The sequence below is a fragment of the Mustela lutreola genome, chromosome 4 (genome assembly GCF_030435805.1).
Source record: "Mustela lutreola isolate mMusLut2 chromosome 4, mMusLut2.pri, whole genome shotgun sequence".
Classification (NCBI taxonomy): domain Eukaryota; kingdom Metazoa; phylum Chordata; class Mammalia; order Carnivora; family Mustelidae; genus Mustela; species Mustela lutreola.
Genome location: NC_081293.1, coordinates 68,617,743 through 68,637,171, shown reverse-complemented (window position 1 = coordinate 68,637,171; position 19,429 = coordinate 68,617,743). Strand labels below are relative to the sequence as shown.

The 19,429-nt window shown below is 38.3% G+C and overlaps 1 protein-coding gene across 8 annotated transcripts in view; it reads right to left on the bottom strand.

Moving 5' to 3' along the window:
- Positions 1-19,429, bottom strand: part of ZWINT (ZW10 interacting kinetochore protein) — a 73,607-nt gene that overhangs the window by 44,030 nt on the left and 10,148 nt on the right. For 2 of the 8 annotated variants that reach the window (XM_059170225.1, XM_059170230.1), the window contains exon 9: positions 685-1,247. The exons of 1 other annotated variant lie outside the window; for it this stretch is intronic. The gene's annotated coding sequence lies outside the window, so the exon portion shown is untranslated. Of the gene's footprint in view, positions 1-684; positions 1,248-3,530; positions 3,720-6,899; positions 8,217-8,246; positions 8,598-19,429 lie in introns of those variants that run through there. 5 more of the 8 variants (XR_009352624.1, XR_009352625.1, XM_059170226.1 and 2 more) reach the window with 5 other exon arrangements.

Here is a 19,429-nt window from a genome sequence, read left to right as displayed (position 1 = left end):
TTATTTATTTGAGAGAGAGCAAGCTAGAGAGAAAGAGAGATCATGAGCAGAAGGGACAGAGAGAGAGGGAGAAGCAGACCCCATGCTAAGCAAAGAGCCCAATGCATGACAGGACCTTGAGATCATGACCTCAGCAGAAGGCAGACACTTAACCAACTGAACCATCCAGAGGTCCCCCAGTTTCATTTTCTATTGAAACTGAAGTTGTTACTATTTTCTTTTTCTTCAATATTTTTTTTATATTTCAGCAAGGGTGGGCTTTTTCTGTCATATTCTTATAACCCCTTTTATTAAAAAACTTGAACCATATTCTCTTAGGACAAAATCAAAGGGTAATGGGGGTGTATCATACACTGTTATTCTCACAAAGATCTTTCCTCCCAGAAAATATCCAGCAATGTGTTCTATTTTACCCCCAGGGTAAGGCTCACAGACAACCTACAACATTCTCTGAAAGGCTGGTGCAGGCACATGTTGATTTTAGGGTCTGATTCTATCTTTTTAGGTCCCAATAATTTATCTCAGTGCCCTCTTCACTATTTTTGTAAGGGCTACCTGTTTACCTAATCCAAAGCGTTTCAGATAGGTATCCTGAGTAGGTACACATAAAAATATTCTTACACTCACTTACATTGTTTCAAAATTTAAATTACTATCTACATTACAGAAACAGAGAAGTAGATATAAAAGAACCTTAAACAGCATTTATTTTAACATTCTCATTTTACATATAAGACAACAGAATCACAAAAATACAAGTGCTGTTTATTACCAGATTTGGAACATGAATCCATGCTTCTCCAAAAGCAGGGTCATCACTCTCTGGACTAAGACATGTGCTTTCATGTGCTTTAATCATGCATGGCAAGGTCAGTGATATCCACTAAGCACTGATTTTAGTGATGCAATCGTACACATGTATCAGTGCAAAAGTGAGAGAGAACACTTGCTGGAAAACAAGAAAAGAAAAGCTCTTATTACATAAACCATTTTGTAATACCACTAACAATTTATAGGACAGTAACACAATGTAAAAAGAATTCAACAGACAGTGATGCCAGCAAGATGGTAGACCAAGAAGTTCCAGGTCCTGGGGCGCCTGGGTGGCTCAGTGGGTTAAGCCACTGCCTTCGGCTCGGGTCATGATCTCAGGGTCCTGGGATCGAGTCCCACATCTGGGCTCTCTGCTCAGCGGGGGGCCTGCTTCCTCCTCTCTCTCTGCCTGCCTCTCTGCCTACTTGTGATCTCTGTCAAATAAATAAATAAAAAATCTTAAAAAAAAAAAAAAAGAAGTTACAGGTCCTAATTCCTTACTTAAACATTAACACACAGACAACCAAGACTGAATCATGAAGAAATAAATCTGAATAAATCTATAATTAAGTTTGATTCAATCAGTATTCAAAGCCTCCAACATAGAACCACCCAGGACCAAATGGTGTCTTCAATGAATTCTACCAAACATTTAAAATAGGATTAAGTCAATCTTTTTCAACTTCTTCCAATAGACTGTTTGTATCCCCCCAAAAGTCACATGCAGAAATACTAACATCCAATGTGATGGTATCAAAAGCTGGGGTCCTTGAAAGGTAATTAGATCATGATGGTGGAGACCCTGTGAATGGGATTAGTTCCTTTATAAAAGCGGACCACAGAGCTTCCTCATCCTTCCATTACGTGAGGACATACTGAGAAGGTGCTGGTTATAAACCAGAAAGAGGGCTCTTGCTAGGCACTGAATCTTCTGGCACCTTGATCTTGGATTTTCCAGCCTCAGGAACTTTATGAAATAAATTTCTGTTGTTTACAAGACACCAGTTTATGGTATTTTTATTATAGCAGTCTGAACTGACTAACTCCTTCTATACAGCTAGCATTACCCTGCTATCAAAGCTAGATAATGAAAAAACAGCAACAAAACTACAGACCAAATACTTCTCATGAACACTGATATAAGAATATTCAACAAAATACCATCAAACCAAAATTCCAGAGTATATTAAGAGAACTAGTCTCAAAACCAAGTAGGATTTAGTCCTGCAACGCCAAAATAGTTTAGCATATGAAAATCAAACAATGACATACATCACATTAACAGAATGAAAGCAAAAAACCCATGATTACCTCAATTGATGAAAAAGAAAAACAAAAACCTTTGCCAGAATAAAACAATCCTTCATGATAAAAGCACTCAACAAACTAGGAAGAGAACCTTCTAACATAAGAAAGGCCATATATGAAAAACACATGCAACCATCACATTCAAAGGTAAAAACCTGAAAGCTTTTCCTCTAAGATTAGGAATAAGGCAAGAATCCCCACTCGTTCCACTCTTACTGAACATAATAATGTAAGTCCTAGCCAGAGCAATTAGACAAGAAAAAGAAATAAAAGGTATCCAAATAAAAGAGGAAGAAGTAAAACTAACTTCGTTCACAAATGACATATCCTTATATAAAGAAAACCCTAAAGATTCCACACAGAAAATATCTGCTGGAACTAGTAAACAAATTTAGCACTGTTACAAAAACAAACAACCAACAACAAAAAAACCCCTCACATGTATGGTAAAATATTTGACAATGGTGCCATGACCACTCAAAGGAAAAGGACTCTTTTCAACAATTGGTTTTAGCTAACTAGATTCCCTCATGTGAAAAAGAATGAAGTTATACTCTTAGCATGCACCACATACAAGATGACTCAAATGAATCAAAGGCTTTACCTAAAGAACTAAAACTATGAAGCTTTTAGAAGGATACATAGGAGAAAAGCTCCACTACATTGGATTTGGCAATGATTTCTTGGATAAAACACTAAAAGCAGGGCAACAGAAGAAAAAAATAGATAAACTGGATTTAACAAAATTAAAAATATTTGTGTATCAAGGACATAATCAAGAGTAAAAAGGTACGGGGCAGCTGGTTGGCTCAGTGGGTTAAAGCCTCTGCCTTCGGCTCAGGTCATGATCCAGGGTTCCTGGGACTGAGCCCCACATCAGGCTCTCTGCTCAGTGGGGAGCCTGCTTCCTCCTATCTCTCTGCCTGCCTCTCTACCTACTTGTAATCTCTGTCAAATAAATAAATAAAATCTTAAAAAAAAAAAAAGAGTAAAAAGGTAACCCATAGAATGAGAGAAAATCCCTACATATAAAATAAAGGATTACTACCAAGAATATAGAAAGATCTCCTATAATTCAACAACAACAACAAAAACAACCTGGTTAAGAAACAAAGGACCAAATAGACATTTCACTAAAGAAATGATCAACTAGTGTATGAAAAGATGCTCAAAACTGGTAACTGATAATTGATAGGGAAATGTAAATCAAAACCGCAATGAGGTACCACTTCATACCCACTAGGGTGGCTATTACCAAAAACAAACAAACAAACAAACAAAAAACAGAAAATAACAGGTTTTGGTGATGACATGGAATAACGGAAACTTTAAGCTGGTGGGAGGTAAAATGGTGCAGCCACAGTAGAAAACCATACAGTGGTTTCTCCAGAAATGAAACATAGGCTTACCTAATACTATCCAACAATTTCTCTTCTGGAATTTCAAAATAAGTGAAAGCAGGGAGTCCTCTGGGTATCTGTATACACGTTCATAGCAACATCATTCACAAGAGCCAAAAGGTAAAGCAACCTAAGCATGCGCTGACAGATGAACAGATAGACAAAATGTGGTATATTCATCCAGAATGGTTATTCAGCCTTAAGAAAGAAGATCTGACATTGAAAACACTGTGTTAAGAGTAAACCATTCCCTAAGAAATAAGTTTTACATGCTTCTATTTATATGAGGTGCCTGGAGTTGGTCACTGGTTCATGGGGAAGGAGTTGCAACCTGGGAACATGGAAACATTCTGAAGCTGGATGGCAGTGACGGTTGCACAACAGCATGAATGTACTTAATGCCACTTAATTGTACGTTTATAAACAGATAAAATGGTAATTTTTTTATGTAAGTTTTTCCACCAACAACAAAAAACTGCAACATCTATTTCAAAGTATTACACTGTAGTGTGAAGGAGCCTCCTTCATGCATTTGGAGATTTCCTTGAAGGCTTCATGTGCCCCAGGTCATTTCTATATCTTGACAAAGTGCCTGGTTTGAACTGAGTCCAAGCTCCTAAGACATAAGGTTCAGGTTCAAGAGTTATAAAAAGAACAAGCAAAGAAACAAGTTGTGGATACCTACCATGGAGTAGGCACTGTATTTTGTAGTAATGATACATAAAGATAAAGTGTTAGCACAAAATGAGCAATGTTAGCACTATTTTCCATAAAATATGGTACATGCCAGGTGGGACCCCATGCTCAGTGTGTGGAAGGAGAGGAGCAAATATTGGTTTTCTGTTCTGAAAATGCCAAAGATAGCAGGTAAGTACAACTATTCAAAGTACTGCAGATATATTTCATATTTTTAAGATGAAAACTATATAGTTGTAATAGTTAAACTCTATAAAGCAACTTCTAACTGCTGATAAATATCTACTCCATTAAAGTGTTATAAGAACATCAAATGGAAATAGTGAAGATGAATGAGTATCAATTAGGAACAGACACGATTAAAACATTTCTTGTTTAAAGTTTTCTTGCATTTGCACATCTAATAGGTTACTATGGCAACTCAGTTATCTTGAGATACTTAGAGATTAGATTAAAACACCATACTGTTGAAAATCTACGTTTTCACTTTTACTAATTATACTTTTAAAAAAGATGACAATTGTTGGAGACTAAATTTTTTTAAGAAGACAATATTAAAACATGTTCTTCACAGGTAAACAGTCTTCAAGATCAGTAAGTTCAGGAAAAGAAATGATGAAAAATGGCCTCCCCCAAACTCTTATCACCCTAAACAGTTCTCACCCGTGTGTGTGTGTGTGTGTGTGTGTGTGTGTGTTTGACTGGGGTTGGGGAAGTAATTACAAACTAAATATTACAATGTGAGATGTGACATATGGCTTCTGAAAATTAGAAAACAGGTAAGAGGAAATCATCACAGCTTTGATAAAAAACTTCTCACTGAAGCCCAGGAGCACTTGAATTCAGAAGAGCCACACGGATTTAGGCTGCTGCAGGTACTGTAAGAACACCTTCTGAGAACCGTTCGTTGACGGCGGTCTCCCAGCCTCTCTTTGCTTCTTGGGGCTGGGAACAAGACAGAAAGCCCCACAGCTGACAGCAGAAGCAAACGGGCACAAAGTTCACACAAGCACATGTGATCGTCTCGCAGCCGAGGAAATACAGCAACCGAGCCAACAGGAGACATGAGGCCAGAAGTGGACAGTGCCCCCAGCTCCAAACGACATCCAGGGGTCTGCTGCTTATAGGCTACCGCTGGCATATTGCAAACTTCCTGCCTGGTGTTCAGAGCCACGCCAGCTCAGGGAGGACACAACAGTCGCTTTAAAACTCACGTTAGGAGGATTTATAATCTTTGGACTCCTTTCCAAGTGGGAGGCCAAATGATTCAAACTGTTCAGCTTTCCGAAAACAGAGGGAAATGCAGGACTTGCAGGTTTTCTGCTCCGAACAGTTTAGCAGTCGTGTCTTCAATCAGACAGGTCTTGAGGTTTCAGCACCAGCAAGAGACTGCAGGGCAGTAACTATAGGGTGGTGAGTGAAGCTCATGGTGATACACCTGCACCTTTACTGTAAACAGTGGGCAACTTCATCAAGCTACTACCCTGTCCCTGACCAGCATCCATTTGCTGCCTACAAACTTTTATTTACTTGACATGAAGATCTTCCAAGAAGCCCCTTTTCTAGTCTAACGAATGTTTAATTATCACCACCAAAAGTTAAGGGGTTTTCCTGGCAAGTTTGGCTGCTGATCCCTAAGGTGTCAGATTCTAATAGAACCACCTCCAAGCCTCAGTGGCTTCTTCGAATATAAAAGTCTGTTCCTGACTCACAGCTAACCCCAGGAACCAGGCCCCTCCAGCTGTTATCTGCACCTTCCCCGCCACCTGTGTCCTTTTCAGCCAGTGCCAGGGTCTTCCCCAGCCAGGCCTGATGTCACACTGCTGTCCCCATCTTAGGTGAAGTCTAGACACAAGGGCCTCACCAAATGTGACAAGACAGTAAAATGTGCTCAGCTGTGGGCCTGAGGCTCAATTCATAAATGTCTATTTGTAATCAACTTAGGCAATTTATCTCTTCATAGATCAACATTTTCAGTTCCAGAGTTTACTTTCCTTGGGAACAGGACAAGAAGGGATCTGTCTGCCCTCCAGGCTCGTGTGCCGGACCGCACAGGTAGGCTGGAACCCTTGACAGCACACGTTTGCCTTTAGCCCTCATTGCTCTCCCCTCCGCTGCTCTCACCTCCCACTACAGACTGTGCCACAACACAGCCCTCCCATCCCCACATCACTTCCAGTTCATCCAGGTACCCAGCCCAGTTCAAAATGGGTGAGTCCACTGTTTCATGGTCTCCAGGATGACCTCCGAGCTGATAATACGATGAATGCTAAAGTCTTGGTGGGAAAGAGCAAAGTGTTCCTCATAAAATGGACCCTAAATCCATTGGATCATAATCACTGGAGGTGTTTGTTAAATTTGCAACATCTAAACCAGGAACTGGGAATTAGAATCTTCAAAAACAACTGAAATCAACATTTTAAGAAACACCTCGAGGTGACTCTACTACACATCAAATTATAAGAACCAAAGGGTTACCCTTACATCTTCCCTGATAACATATCTGGGTCTATTACAGTGAGTCACTGTGTGTGTGTGTCAATGACGTGGGGGAAGAAATGGAGCATACTAGCCCCCAACACCATGGCTGTTGTTTTTCTTTAGGGAATTGTTTTTCTTTAGGGAAAGCACCCAATCCTCAGTTACTTAGTCTACAAACAGTAACAATACTATTTAACCAGTTACTACCTGAAAGCATTGGATATTGACCTATGGATTGACAATCTGTTTAAAAGTTGCAAACTGACAAAAATCTGCTTTTTTCACTAAGAAAAAATGTGACAAAAATCAATAGGAAGACAAGCAGATAAAAATTCACAGTTTCAACATCTGCGTCTCTAACCTTTGAGCATCTGAGGATGTCATTCAGTGCCCTCTGTCCAACCACTGGCCTCTAACGTCTCCCGGGGACACCACATATACCACAGCCTTCCGGCGGCATCACATCCGGCTGTCAAAGCTCCTTCACACAGTCTCATGTTACCCTACTTACCCTATATGTGGAATTTTGTTTAGTCTACTTTACTCTAAAATTCCCTGACAAAATGTACCTTTTAAAAAGGCCTGGTTCCTTTGTACCAGGAATAAGGAACTATTTCCAAACATCCCCTGGGTTTATTCCAGGGAATTACCTCCCTACCTCACATATTTCTGGAGCATGCTGACTTCAACCTATTTTAGTAGGCAGAGCAAAAATAGTTTTCTTACATGCCAAGGTCTATCAATCAGGAGTGGCTCAACAGGGTGCTGGGGTGGGGTGGGGGGTGATCTACCATATTGCGTGCGTCTGGGAAGAGCCAAGGTTGACTGGACGTCCGTTCTGTGTAACTTCTACACTGAACAATTCAGACCCACAGGGCTCATAACCAGTTAGAATCGGGGACACCGAACAGTGAAGCAAGCTTTCATTTAAATTCACATCATAAAACCCACTGTCATAGATTGTCAGTGATGTCTGTGCTCAAAGGATACTTGAATTGTTTGTTATGATTAAACCACAGGAGTTTCATTTGCTTCTCTCAGTCCTTCATTCTCTTGGTCCATGAATTTCAAGTGGATTTTTGAAAGATCACTTCATGAAGGCAAATGCAATGTTCAAAGCGCCTCTGGGTGCCTTCATAGGGCTGTTCGCATGCCAGATATACTTAGGATAGCAGAGGTTAAATAAATAGAGATTTAGCAAGTTCAGGTTTCTCTGTTTTCCCAGGTTTCAGTTGTTCAGCAAAAACCATCATTAAAGAAGCAAGCAACCACTGCTGATGAAGTCTGAGCAGTAACAGTTCATAAGAAGAATAAAATCAATGAGACAGTTGGTCAAAGAAACATGTGAAGTTCAATGTTAATACAAATGCCGCAAGGGGTTAGAGACATTGCAATTCAAGGGACTGAGGACTTAAAGTACAAAACTTTTTTGAATTCTCTGGAGGATTTGTTACAAGGAAGAAGATTCCTCATCCACATTTCTGCCAGGCATATATACTTCTGTGAAGACAATAATGCCTGGAGGAAGACATTAGATTTTTAATTTTTCTATAATTTGTATTATATATCATTTCATATACTTAACCACCTAGGAAATATTAGATAGGCTTCAAATGACACTAAATAAAATAAGTGCACTGTTCTTGTCGCAGAACTTTAACACTGTCCAACTAACAACATCCAAGAAGCAAACATCTCTTGAGTTTTTTGACAGCGCTAAATGTGAACTCCACTCCTAATACAAAATTTAAAATGAGCCAGGATGTCCATTCAACTTCTTCATAAATAAACTGAACACTCATAAAAAACAGCAGACCACAAATAGTGGTCAGTACTGCAATAAACTGAGAAAGATTTCCCATAGTGTCCATGTGTCTTCATGACTCGAATAAATGACTCCTTAAAAAATAACAGGAAAGAAAATTAAATTATAAAGAGAGAATAATACCTGTTTTCACAGTTTAGAATATATGTAAATGCATATATATTTTAAAAATGTGATATTCAGGATACCTAGCTAGAAAAAACAAAACACAACATTAAGCAGCTTTATAACTTAAGTTTTCAAACTAAAATTAAATATTATAACATATCTGATAGAAAATACATTTTGTGGAAGAGTCATTTAACAAAGGTATTTCCTCTAAGTGACCCCCTAGTGACTGGGAACTAAGTTCTAGAGATACACAGACTGCAAGGCTAAGGCCAACACCCTGTTACTGGTCAGGGGAATGACGTTTGAGGCAGCTGTCCAGGCTGCAGCAGGAAGGACCCCTTTCTCCCCAGCAGCACCTGGATTTCTAATGAGGAACCTGTGACTGAGGGGTTGGAGAGGAAAGAGAAGGAGGCAGTCAAGAATACCAAATGGGCTTCCTATTGTCTGCTTCAGGACGTTAGCAGGACTGCCCATGGGCCTCTGGATATGTCACACTTGCTCTCACGCCAGGCCCAGTGACACCCCAAAACCCCAGCTGCCAAGGCCAAAACACCCCCTACTCTGCCACCAACCAAATGCATTCACAAGAGCCAGCTGTTAGAGGAGAAACCACAAAGGAGCTACAGCGCCACCTTCCAAAATAGAAAAGAAAGGCTTCTAATGGCCAGCCTGTTGAACAGTAAGATCCAAAGTAAACATAAAACGCTACCTCAAAGGCTAAAGCAGATGTGCATGTTTTCAAATACCACAAACAATCAAGGAAATACGGTATCACAAAAAAAGAAACTAATTCTCCAGCAACCGAACTCAGAGGCACAGAATACCGCACTCTGACAAATAACTTGAAATAGCTGTCATGAAGAAATTCAACAAGCTATAAGAAAACTCAGAAAGGTCATTCAGGGAACTCAGGAACGAAAGTAATGAACACAGCAGTTCTTTACCAAAGAGATTAAAATTATATGGAAGAACCAAACAAATTCTAGAATTGAAGAATTTGATAAATGAGATGGAGAATGAACCATGAGTAACCAGGCCGACCAGATGGGAGAGAGGATAAGTGACTTGGAGGATAGGAATAGAGAAATAGTTCAGTTTGATGAGGAGGGAAAACTAAGATTTTAAAATAGTGAAGAAACCCAGCAAGAGCTATCAGTTTCAATCAGAAAGGTCAAAAAGGCAAATATAAGAGTATCTGGTATACCAGAAGGAGAAAAGGGGGAGAAGCAGACAAAAGAAATAATAGCTGGGAACTTCCCAAACCTGGCAAGAAATTGGTATGATTCCACAAAACGACTAAAACAGCCTATTATCTCAATGCAAAAAAATCTTTTCCAGAACACATTATAATGAAAGTGTCAAAAACCAGTGATCAAGAACCTTCCAGGCAGCCAGGGAAAGGAAAGTAATCTTGCAAAAAGGAACCCTAGTAGGCTTTCAGCAGATTTCTCAGCAGAAACTGCAGGCCTGGAAAGAGTAGAATGACACTCAAAGTGTTGAAAGATAGAGACTGCCAGCCAAATATACTTTGTTTGGCAAAACTACTCTTCAGATATGAAGGAGAATTGAAGGCTTTCCCAGATAAAAGCTAAAGCAAGGTTACTATCATGAGGCCTGACTTGCAAGAAATGCTAAAGGGAGTTCTTCAAACTGTAAGGAAAGATGCTAATCAGCAACCCAAAAACACACTCTGCTCTGCTATAGAACTAGAAAACAGTAACTGTATTAGCACTGTTGTCACTTAACTAAGGTATAAAGGTTAAAGGAAAAGAGTATTAAAACCTACAGCTACTATAATTTGTTAACAAATTCAGAGCATAAAATCAGTGAACTGTGGCATTAAAAACATAAAGGGGAGGAATAAAAGGGCCGAGCTTTTATAGGAAGAAAGAGAAGCTGCTTTCAGCATAAAATGACCTGTTTTATCTTGGAGATATTTTACATAAACCTCATGGTAACCACTGCAAAAATTCAGACTAGATTCACAAAACCTTCAAAATGAGGGTGGGGGGGAGAGCACTGAGCAAATCACTATGAAAAAGAACTAGAAGGCAAACAATAAGATGGCAGTTGCAAGTCCTTACATATCAATAATCACTACAAAATAAGGACTGAATTATTCAATCAAAAGGTATAGAGTGACTTAATGGATTAAAAAAAAAAACTAAACTAAAACAAGACTCAAGTTTATGTTGCCTGGAGAGACTCATTTCAGCTCTCAACACAGAGGTTCAAAGTGAAGAGATGGAAGAAGATATTCCATGTAAATGGAAATCTAAAAAAAAGCAAGGGTAGCCATACTTATATCAGAGAAAATAAACTTCAAGCCAAAAACACTAATAAGAGACAAAGAAGGCTGTGATGTGATGATAGAGGGTTTGAAATATCAACAAGATAAAACAATTGGAAACACATACCCACTTACCCCTGCGACACCTAAATACAGTAAGCAAATACTAACAGGTATGAAGGGAGAAAGAGACAACACTACAAAAGTACTAGTGAACTTCAATGCTCCACTGTCAGCAATAGATAGATGATCCAGACAGAAAATCAACAAAGAAACACTAGAATTGAAGCACATCTTAGACTAAATGGTTTAAATGACATATATACATCATTCCAACAAACAGCAGCAGAATACACATTCTTCTCAAGTATACATGAAACCTTCTCTAGGATAGATCTTATGATAGGACACAAAACATGTTAGCAAATTTAAGGAGACTAAAATCATACTACGGGTCTTTTCTGACCACAATGGTATGAAATAGGAATCAGAAAAGTTGGGGGGGGGGGTGTGGCTGGCTCAGTCAGTGGAATGTGCAACTCTTGACATTGGGGTTGTGGGTTTGAGCCCTACTTTGGGTGTAGAGCCTACTTAAAAAAAAAAAAAAATAAGTGAAAATTCTACAAATAGAAGGAAACTAAGGAACACACTTCTGAACAACCACTGGATCAAAGGAAAAATCAAAACGGAAAAAAAATTATCTTGAAACAAAGGAAAAGGAAATATATCAAATCCTATGGGATGCTGAAAAGCAGTTCTGAGAAGAAAGTTTATACATTATAGTGGTAAATGTATATATTAAAAAATTAGAAAAATCACAAATTAAAAAGCCTGATTTTATACCTCAAGGAACTAGAAAAAGATCTAAGTCCAAAGTTAGAAGAAAGAAGGTAATAATGATCACAGCAGAAATAAAAGAAATACAGACCAGAAAAACAATGGAAAGGATCAATGAAATTAAGAGCTCATTTTTCAAAAAGATAAACAAAATGGACAAACCTTTTGCTAGACTAATTAAAAAAGAAGACTCAAATAGATAAAATTAGAAATCAACTGATACTACAGAAATATATAGGATCTTAAGAGACTATATTAATAATTATGTGCCAAAAAATATAACCTACAAGAATGGATGAATTTCTAGTAACACAATATATACAAAGACTGAATAAAGAGAGGAAAAAAATCTGAACAGACCAATAACTAGTAAAGTAATTGAATAAGTAATCAAAAATCTAACACAGAAAACTCCAGAACCAGAAGGCTTCACTGGTGAATTCTACCAAATATTTAAAGAAGAATTAATGCCAAGTGTTCTCAAACTATTCCAAAAAAATGAAGAGTGGGGAACACCTCCAAGTTCATTCTTCTTTTTTTTTTAAGATTTTTATTTATTTATTTGACAGGTAGAGATCACAAGTAGGCAGAGAGGCAGGCAGAGAGAGAGAGAGAGGAGGAAGCAGACTCCCTGCTGAGCAGAGAGCCCAACGTGGAGCCTGGGACCCTGGGAACCGCAGGACCCTGGGATCATGACCTGCGCCAAAGGCAGAGGCTTCAACCCACTAAGCCACCCAGGCGCCCCCTCCAAGTTCATTCTATGACACCAATACTACCATGCAACCTAAGCCAGAAAAGAACCACTACAAGAAAGTAAAATTATAGACCAATATCCCTGGTGAATATAAATGCAAAAAATGTCAACAAAATATTGGCAGACCAAATTCAAGAATACATTAAAAAAATTCAAAACAGATTAAAGCACATAATAATGATTATATACCATGACCAAGCGGGATTCATCCCTGGGATGCAAGAATGGTTCGAACATACACAAACCAATCAATGTAATAGAGCACAATAGCAGAAAGAAAGATTAAAAAATCATGTGATCACTTGGCATCAGGGAAATACAAATCAAAACCACAATGAGATATCACCTCACACCAGTCAGAATGGCTAAAATCAACAAGTCAGGAAATGACAGATGCTGGCAAGGATGCAGAGAAAGGGGAACCCTCCTACACTGTTGGTGGGAATGCAAGCTGGTGCAGCCACTCTGGAAAACAGCATGGAGGTTCCTCAAAATGTTGAAAATAGAACTGCCCTATGACCCAGCAATTGCACTATTGGGTATTTACCCTAAAGATACAAACATAGTGATCCAAAGGGGCACATGCACCCGAATGTTTATAGCAGCAATGTCCACAATAGCCAAACTATGGAAAGAACCTAGATGTCCATCAACAGATGAATGGATCAAGAAGATGTGGTATATATACACAATGGAATACTATGCAGCCATCAAAAGAAATGAAATCTTGCCATTTGCAACAACTTGGATGGAACTAGAGCGTATCATGCTTAGTGAAATAAGTCAAGCAGAGAAAGACAACTATCATATGATCTCCCTGATATGAGGAAGTGGTGATGCAACATGGGGGCTTAAGTGGGTAGGAGAAGAATAAATGAAACAAGATGGGATTGGGAGGGAGACAAACCATAAGTGACTCTTAATCTCACAAAACAAACTGAGGGTTGCTGGGGGGAGGGGGTTTGGGAGAAGGGAGTGGGATTATGGACATTGGAGAGGGTATGTGCTTTGGTGAGTGCTGTGAAGTGTGTAAACCTGGTGATTCACAGACCTGTACCCCTGGGGATAAAAATATATGTTTATAAAAAATAAAAAATTAATAAAAAAAATATTTAAAAAAAAAATCATGTGATCATCACAATAGATGATGAAAAGGTATTTGACAAAATGCAACATCCTTTCTTGATAAAACCTTCAAGAAATTGGGCACTGAAAGAACACAACCCAACATAATAAAGACTGTATACAACAAACTCATAATTAACATTATACTCAACATAGAAAATTTGAAAGCTTTTCCTCTAAGATAAAAAAAAGACAAGGATACCCATTCCCCCCACCCCGCCCCTTACACCATACACTACTGGAATTCCTACCTAGAGCATTTAATCAAGACAAAAAAGGCATCCAATGTGGAAAGGAAGAAGTAAAACTGCCATTATTTGCATATGTTTTGATTTCGTATATACAAAATCCCAAAACCTATCAAAAAACTGTCAGAACTTAAGGAAAGTTGCAGGACATAAAATCTGCGCATGATGAAAAGTTGCATTTCTGTATACTAATGATGCAACATCCAAAAATGAGATAAAGAAAACTATCCTATTTACAATATCTTCAAAAACAATAAAATACCTAGGAATAAATTTAATCAAGGGAGTGAAAGATCTGTACATTGAAAAGTACAAGACCTTGCTGAAAGAATTTGAAGAAGTCACAAATAAGTGGAAAGACATCTTGTGTTCATGGAGTTCATGGACTGAAAGAATAGTTACCATGTCCATACTACCCAAAGTCACCTATAGAGAGATTCAACACAATCCCCATCAAAATTCCAACTGCTTCAAAGAAACTAAAAACAAAACAAAACCGAACAAACCTAAAATTTGTATAGAACCAGAAAAGACCCTGGATAGCCAAAGCAACACTGGGGAAGAACAAAGCTGAAGCTACCACACTTCTGAGTATACTACACTCCACAGTAATAAAAACAATATGCCACTAGCATAAAAACAGACAGAGAGACCAAGACAATAGAATATAGAGCTCAGAATTAAAGTTCCACATATACTGTCAATTAATATTCCGCATGGGACCAAGAACACACAACAGAGAAAAAGTCTCTAACAAATGCTGCTGACAGCACTGAAAAAACACATGCAGAGCATAGAAATCAGACTGCTCTCTTAACAGCACTCACAAAAATTCACCGAAAATGGATCAAAGATTGAAACACAAGACCCGACACTGTAACAAGAAAATGTACGGAAGAAGCTCCTTCACATTGGATTTGGCAATGAATTTCTGGAGATAACACCAAAAGCACAAACTTTGAACAAAAACAAAAATCAGCAAATGGGAGTACATAACACTTAATTAAAAGGTTCTGTGCAGCAAAAGAAACAAGTAACAAAATGAAAGGGCAACCTACGGTGGGGGGGGGGCATTTTTGCAAACCAGATATATCTAACAGGAGTTAATATCCAAAATACATAAAGAATTCAGACAACTCAATAACAAAACAAACAACATAATTAAAAAAAAAAAAAAAAAAAGTAGATGGGCACAGGACCTGAACAGACATTTCTCCACAGACATCCGAATTGCAACCAGGTACATGAACAGATTGAACAGATGCTCAACATTACTCATCATTAGGGAAAGTCAAACCAAAACCACCATGAGGTATCAAGTCACACCTGTTAGACTGACCAGAATCAAGAAGATGGAACAAGTACAGTGAGGATGTGGAGGAAGGGGAACCCTTCCCAATGCAGTCAAATGCTCTACCTCTGAGCTATATTCCCTGGACCTTTCCCACTGTGTACTGGTTCAGCCAATATGTAAAACAATACAGATGTTCCTCAAAAAATTAAAGACATATCTACCATATGACTTGGCAACACTATTGCTGTGTATACACCCAAAGGGAATGAAAACAATATATCAAAAATATTTCTGAACTCCCATTTTCGCTGCAGCATTATTCACAATAGCCAAGATACGGAAACAACATAAATGTTCATCATTGGAGGAACTGATGAAGAAGATGTGATGCATATATATTACATTCTATTTATTACCCATATGTATCGTATATATTCACGTATATACACATAAATATCATCCAACCATGTGAAAGAAGAACATCTTGCCATTTGAGACAACGTGGATGGACCTTGAGCAATCATTCTAAGTGAGGTATGTCGGAAGAGAAAGGCCAAGTAAAATATGGTATACTTATATGCGGAATCTAAAAAAGCCAAACTCATGGAAACACAACACAATGGTGATTACCAAAGGATGAGGGGTGGACTCATCTAAGGACTGCTTAGAGTCCTATTGCTTAGTGGACAAACTTACAAGGAGTAGTAAATAAGCCCTAAAGATATAATGCAGTGTAATACTGTAGGATCACCATCAAACTTGCTAAGAGATTAGAACTTAATTATTCTAACCACTAAAAGAAATAATAATTAAATAATGTGACAGAGGTGCTAATTATGGCACCTCTACATTACAACGGCAATCACAGTATATCAACTATCAAATTAACATGTTTTACAACTTAAATTTATGCACGTCAAATATATTTACATGTCATATATTTACAAACATATTTATATGTCAAATATATTTTTATTAAAAAATGGAAGAGTAACTGGCACATAAGTGCTCAGAAAAGTTTGCTGAAGTGCATCATTAATACATACTAACAGAAAAATTACCTGGTAGTAGTACAATTCTGAATCTGCATGTAATTATCAACTTAACCTCCAACTATAAAGAAGCACCTTATATGAATATGACTGGGTATGCACATGTGCGCGCCCACACACACACTTTCAGAAAAAGAGCAAACAAGGCAAGAAATTTCCCAGAAACTGTAAACCTCATATGGAAATCCTCACTACTATCCACCAGACTATCCCCTGTTCAAGCTGGACAACATGAGTGGTAAATTACAGGTAGACTCACACCGGTTACACTGTTGTAGAATATCCAGTACCAAACAGAACCTATTTCATTACTTAGAAAACAAAACTGCTTCCTTGAGGCACATGGAACCCCACAGTTTTAGTCATTCTTCAAAACAAAAGATACTCGATGTATAACAATGATAATCAGAACTACATAAATATCTAATAGCCCTTCCTTTTTGTTGTTATAAACCTCAAGTTTGTTTCACTACCTACTTCTTCAGACCACCACCACACAACAGAGTTAAAGTTAGTGAATTAGTTCCCGAAAATTCCTGAGATGGGATAGAGATAGTGGAAGGGGTAAAACAGAATAATCTCTTAAAATCACAACCACTTTTTTTTTTTTATTCAAATAAGATTTCTCGTATTCTTTTTCAAGAGTAAGAACAGCCTGTTGCTACCACCAAGAGTGATTCGGGAACCTCATGTAAAGCTCCTCTCATCTGTACATTCCAGTATCTCTGAATACCTTTCAACATAATTATTAAAAACTAAAGTTATTATGGTAGTCATAGGGTATTGTTTAAAAAAACATACTCATTTTGCAAACTGATGGGAAGTTGGTCACCAATCCTTATCATAAACATTTTAAATCACAGCTGATTTTTTTTTTCTTTTTAAGATTTTATTCATTTATTCAACAGAGAGAGAAAGATCACAAGTAGGTACTGAGGCAGGCAGAGAGAGGGGGAAGCAGGCTCCCCACCAAGCAGTTAGTGTTCGGCCCTAAACCTTGATAAGCAGAATATTACTCAGGCACAATAATTCTGCGTTGTTGTAAATGCTTTCCAACATTCTCAGGAAGTCACGAGCTTTCAGCGACTCACACACCAAAAAGCAGTGAGCCGCAGGTAAGGCAGTTCATCAGTTTCTAGTTGGTACACATTGTTTTTTTTGTTTTGTTTTGTTTTAAGATTTTATTTATTTATTTGACAGAGATCACAAGCAGGCAGAGAGGCAGGCAGAGAGAGAGAGAGAGAGAAGTAAACAGGCTCCCTGCTGAGCAGAGAGCCCTGGGCTTGATCCCAGGACCCTGCGATCATGACCCGAGCCGAAGGCAGCGGCTTAACCCACTGAGCCACCCAGGTGCCCCGGTACACATTGTTCTGATGGGTAACTACCACCATCCAGGAATGCTAGTGTTACTGAAATGCTTTTATGATGGCTCTGGTGGGTGTAACATGCACTTGCTCATAATTGTGATCCCTGTTCTACCTATTTTTTTTTTTTTTGGAAGATTTTATTTATTTACTTTAAAGAGGTAGAGAGGGAAAACCAGACTCCCTGCTGAGCAGAGAGCCCAACATGGGACTCCATCCCAAGACCCTAAGCTGAAGGCAGAGCTTAACTGACTGAGCCACCCAAGTACCCATGGAATTAGTTTCTTAACAGAGTCATCCTTCTTGTCTTCAAATTTAAACTCACATTGTCTTTATCATCTTTTTTCTTTCTTTCTTTTTTTCTTTTAATTCTCTAAACTTATGCTCAGGACATAGCTAACATTCAATAAATGATGAAATCAACCTCTGGATAATTTGTTTGAAATTGAGCTCAAGAGGCAGCTCTTTGGGAAATCTTCCCTGAACATAACCCAGTGAATATTTAATAAGTCCTTTTAAAGTATGAAGGCACTGCTGGGTGTTCACCTGGGGATGGAAGTTATGCATGTTCCTGGACAGAGGAGCTAAGAGTGCCAGTGGTGAACGGCAGGATCTGGAGCTGAGAAGAGCAGTGTAATTCCTTCCTCCGTCGAATCTACATGCTCTCTGCCTGGTTTATGTGTGCGTATTTTGGGGACTGAACTTGCCTTTCTCATGTTGATAATGACACACAAAGTGCGTCTCAGTCATCACCAAGAGCAGAGTCTCCAAACACGAAGCTGCACATGCTCTTCAGAGTCTGTCCTCATGGAGTGATCCAATCAAACAGCCAGAAATAAAGCCAAACTTCACCGAACACATTACTTTAAATTCCTCTTTTATTTCTAGAACATCTGAGCCAGATAATCCAGACCTCACAGATATGGAGAGAGTGGACTGGCCTCAGTCCCTGTATTTCTTTCTCTCAAAGCCACATAAAGCATAACTTCTTTTTTTTTTTTTTTTAAGATTTTATTTATCTATTTGACAGACAGAGATCACGAGTAGGCAGAGAGGCAGGCAGAGAGAGAAGAGGAAGCAGGCTCCCCGCTGAGAAGAGAGCCTGATGCAGAGCTTAATCCCAGGACTCTGAGATCATGACCTGAGCTGAAGGCAGAGGCTTTAATCCACTGAGCCACCCAGGCGCCCCTAAAGCATAACTTCTTGTCCACTGAAAAATTACATGAAAAACTGGATAATTTAATATACCTACTTTTTAAACTTGTATTTTAATTAATGAAACTGATATGCTTACTATTTATGATTGGTATTAAGTTTAGACCTGAAATCTTTGCAATACAATTTCATAACACAAAGAATCTAGAGCATAATTTAAACTCAATCCTTCTTTCATAAACAAACCCTACTTTGATGATTCCAACTCACATTGTTTTTTTCCCATCATTTTTTTATAGCATGGTGTAAATAGAATAAGTTCTTATGCACTGGATTACACATACATATACACACATATATATTTTTTCTTGGCTTATTTCTTTTATAATGTTTACGTGTGATAATCTCTTATTTCTAATAGTCTGGTCATCCTCTGAAAGCACAGTTCTGGGTTTACCCCTGTTTTCTATTTCAAAACACTATTTTAGGCATTCAGTAATTATCCATTTAAGTAATTATCAACTCCTTCACTATGGTTTAATAACAAAGAAATGCAGGGCGACATGAAATCATGCATGCCTTGTATGTAGGCCTGTTCGCTAAAGTCCACCGGACAATTTAAAATTTAGAAACATATGGGAATATGGTATCTGACAACTAATTTTTGTATATTTCA